We start from the raw sequence: 4,638 nt of genomic DNA on the forward strand, positions 1-4,638 counted from the left end.
GCTGGGTTTGATCCAGTGTTGGGGGAGTAATTTTATCACAGGTTTCTTTTCTCCTGTGGCCACACGGGCGGCTGCACCTCCAGCCAGGGAGGGAGGTTCCTGAAAACCAGAAGGGGATTTGTGTCATTTTTCAACTAAAACCGAGGCGACTGCAAATGTTCTAAAAAATGTTTCCGGCTTTGTCTTTAATATCTTACTGGTTTTATTTCAAAACATAGACATTTCAGCTGGTAACAGGTTGAAATACAGCTGATGCCACCTGGTAATTAATAGGAACTGTTTATATAACTCACCTGTTTACATTTTCTTAAGGACTAAAGTTATGGAGAATTTAGGGCGTGGCCTCTTTGAGTGACAGGTGGGTGAGCGTATGCTTGCCACATGGCACCAAAGTCTCCACACTCCTCTTTGACCTTATTTGGATTAGCTGGGCGTTAGAGGCGGAGTCAGACACCGCCAAGATGGCGGTGGGGGAGCAGCTCACTCTGAGCTTCAAAACCGTTCTTCAGAAACGTCACAGAGGCGACATCCATCTTCATTTACAATCTACGTGTCTTTAGTGTGTTAGCATGCTAACATACGGTAATTAGCATTAAACACAAAGTAACAAGGAAACAAAACAGACAAAAATAAAAACATTACAATGGTAGAAATGATACAATACAAACAAAAAGTTAAAACTGACATGATACAACAATGAATGCAGAAATGTAAGTTTATAAAAGCTTCCTTTAAAGTTTTAAAGGACGTCACTGCAAGAGAGGCAGAGGGTCGTGTGAACGTCAGGTAAGATTTTGACGTGATGATGGATCATTAAAGTTATTACGGTTCATCCTGGAGGGACCATGATGTTCTGAGCCAGATGTCACGATACAACATCCTGTATTTGTTGAGACGTTTCACTGGAAAAAGTAAATGTGAAGCAGAGAGGAGTCTGAGGATGGTTAAAGGAGTTCGGGTTCATCCTCTGGGAACCATGAACGTCTGTGCAAAGCTCCACGTCAACGTAGGCGACGGCAGGTGAGAGAGTTCAGTCTAGTGTCACTTTGCAGGAAACACGACAACCTTTGGATCAGCCCTAATCAGTGAATCCTGTGTGGGCGGAGCCTGAGGCGGACATCAGGGGTCATGAGATGGATTTGAACCTGGAGCACCAGGAATCTGCCCGAGCGTCTCCGTCTGCCCTGCAGGTTTCCACGGCGACAGATAGAAACACCGTCTATCTGCCTGAGTCTCTCCATAATTTCCTGGGGAAGTGTTCCCTTTTAAAACGACAAGGCCGGAGCTGCCGGGGGTGTGTGTGTGCGTGTGTGTGTGTGTGTGTGTGTGTGTGTGTGTGTGTGTAGGGGAGGTAGAGAGCAGGGGGCAAAGGGGCAAGAATTATCTGATCCCTCCGTGATCTCGGTGTCTATTAAAATCAGGCGGCTGTGGGGGCGAGTGTGTGTTCTTGTGTGAGTCGTAGTTTTCTTTACGTTTCCTGAGTCACTGTCCGTGAAACCAGAAATAATTCCAGCTCTGTTTTTCTGTTTTTTCCTCCCACAATCCTCCAGAAAAAAAAAAAAAAACGACCACGTCAGCAGCCGAATCTTTTACATCCAAACTAACGTGGTCACATGTCAAAAGTTCGTCACCTGCGTTAAAATGTTGAAACGGGAGGATTTAACCCTCCGGAGTCAGGGTCGATCTTTTGCACAAACTCTGGATCCTCCTTCTGTGTAAAGCTGTCAGAAAAATAACAGGAGGCTGTAAAGGTTTACAAATCTTTAGTTATAAACAGTCAGAACAAGATTAAAGGTTGTAAAAATATTGTTTCATGTTCTTACAAACAAAAACAGCTGAAAATGGAAGAAATAAAGCTCTAAATTTACATGTAAAGCAATTTTATTAATTAACTTTAACTAACTGAAAATATTAATCAATGCTATAAACTCACTTTTAATAAATGATGGCTACAGATGTGTGTCATGTTTAAAAGCCCCACGTCAGTATTTTCAGCTCAGCGTGTCTCGACTTCACCGTATAAATAAAGTTATGATCATATAAATAAAACATGTTCATTGTATTCCCCAAATGAATAGACAGACTCCAGAGGGTTAAAACAAACCTGCATCAGCAACATTAAATGCTAATGCTAATGCTAATGTGATGATCAAAGTGTGTGTGTGTGTGTGTGTGTGTATTTTGAACACATCAGCACTAACTGCTTTTAATTTGTCGAACACACATTTAATATTGTGTAACTTGGTTTTTTTTTTTACTGCTTCATTTTTTATTTAGGGTCGATTTTATGATCATATGTTTTAATTGAGACCTGCAGAGGAGAATTAGCTTCAAGCTAACTCTGCTAATATTGTACATGGTCACTAAAGTAATATTAAAATACTAGCAACTTCTGTCATTTTTATCCTTTAACCACGACGTCCATCTTTTCTTTCCTACTTAAACGACTTATTTCGGTTTAACCATCAGTTATTCACCTGATAAACACCTGACAACCTGTAACTCATGTAATTCACATATACGTAGTGAATTAGATGTGACGATGCACGGTCGTGAATATGTTTGATTGTGTAAAGAGAAAACAGGAACCAACGCGTCCTCGTACCCAGCAGCGACATCACATGACCGGTACGAACGCGTCAAGCTGATGGTTGGGTTCTGAGGGGGCGGGCCCCCGGGCACAGACAGGTAAACACCATCACTTCACTGCACAGGTGAAAATAACGTTAGAAAAAAACTTCAGGAAAACCAGTTAAAAAACACTTTCAACGTTTTGGAGAAACAGGAAGAAGACTTCACGCAGGTTTCTCTACGTTACCGCTAAAACTAAACTAAACTAAACTTTGTAAAGGACACCGTTGCCATGGAAACGGGTTGCATGTCAATCGTACATCAGAGAGCAAGGAACTAATTTCAAAGTGCGTCAGATACGGAGAGAGTTTCAGAGGAGCTCGGTCTTTGCATTTCTTTGCACGTTGGCCTGAGTGTGTGTGTGTGTGTGTGTGTGTGTGTGTGTGTGTGTGTGTGTGTGTGACTGACACATACAGACAGATGAGGCGGGAGAGGGATGGGAGGCGCAGCAGCAGAGGAGAGAGAGTTGGGTGAAGGGGGGAGGCAGGGTCAACAAATTCTTTGATTACTGAACCTTGTCATTCAGATAGAAGAGACACAGACTCGTGAGGCTGAGGAGCAGGAACAGTGTGTTTCTACATCTGATCATAACTTTTCATCACTTCCCCCTCATTATAAATAAATCCTGTTTAATAAATACATGATTTTAGTCTCATTAGAGGTTTTAAATGCTCCTTTACTGTTGTTGTTGTTGTTGTTGCTCTGGAGTCTGTTAATCCATTAATCCATGCTTTCAAACTATTTTAATAATGAATTAATTGTCATTTACTATTTTAACTTATTTCTGTTTTATTTCACTTTAAGTTTAATATCTTTGGGATTTGAACTGATTTTTGGAAACATCAACATTCGGCTCAAGGAACCTGAAAATCACAATTTTCTGGCGTTTTACAGATTAAACAAATGAATAATTAATAAGTCTCTAAATAAGAGTGTAATAAATATGAGGTTAAATGGCTGTAACAGTGTGTTTAACAGGGGTAGTAACACGAGTCTAGGTGGCAGTTCCTCCACTAGGGGGCAGTGCTGAGGGGGGGGGCTCACACCAGGCTCCTGTGAAGTGGATCTCCTCTGTTGTTAGCCTTGATATACGGCTGCTGCAAACAACCTCTAAGTGCATCTCAAGGTTCATTGAAAGGGTGACTGAGATCTATAACTCTTGTGTGGACGCCGTCTCTCCTCTGTCGACCTCACACACTCCTGCTTCAAATGTTTGTTTCTTTTTTTGGCCTAAAAAACCTTTAAAACACATTTTATATCTCATTCACAGCGAGGAAGCAGCAGCAGCAGCAGCCGGGCCTCGTTCACCGAGACACACGTCTGTGTTTTGTGTTTCTGACGACTTCTATTGATCATGATACCTGCACAGTTTTAAAAATTATTTACCTTTGTTTTTTTTATTAAAGTAATATATTTATGTATAAAAACCTGAAAACTTCTCATCAGATTATTTGGTGTCGTCTCAAATATTCACATTTTAATCTTCCTGTATCTTTTCTTATAAGATATAATATATGTATCTTATATCTATAAATAAATAATTACAATCTATATCTTTCTGTATCTCTTCATAATCTAAAAATATAAATGAGCTGCTTATGTTGGCAGCAGAAATTATATAAAGTCACACTAAACTTCTTTTGTGCAGAATTAAGTGGTTTATGTTTGAGGAACAGTCTGACATGAAATGAAATTGATCATCAGTTTGCAGCGATATTTTTGTTTTAAGATGATAGTGAGAAAAACTCGTCCGGGTGAAATGAACATGCACAGAAACTCCCAGGTTTTATATCGATTAGACCAACGAGTCAGTCATTTATTAATAGGTCAGTGATCGATGACTTTGGAACAGCGTCATGTCAGCGGTTTTTAACTGTGGATTTCACCGCCGTCTTTTCTCTCCGTGTATCATTGAAATCTTTGATGTAATTGATCAAACTGAAGCCTGAATAAGTTCCTGTGAATGACTGTGTGTTATATGGAGAGTTCAGCCTCGCTGGAGTCGCT

Source organism: Seriola lalandi, unplaced genomic scaffold (genome assembly GCF_002814215.2).
Source record: "Seriola lalandi dorsalis isolate HSWRI2012SDOR001 ecotype SW California unplaced genomic scaffold, Sedor1 jcf7180002054341, whole genome shotgun sequence".
NCBI classification, from domain to species: Eukaryota; Metazoa; Chordata; class Actinopteri; order Carangiformes; family Carangidae; genus Seriola; species Seriola lalandi.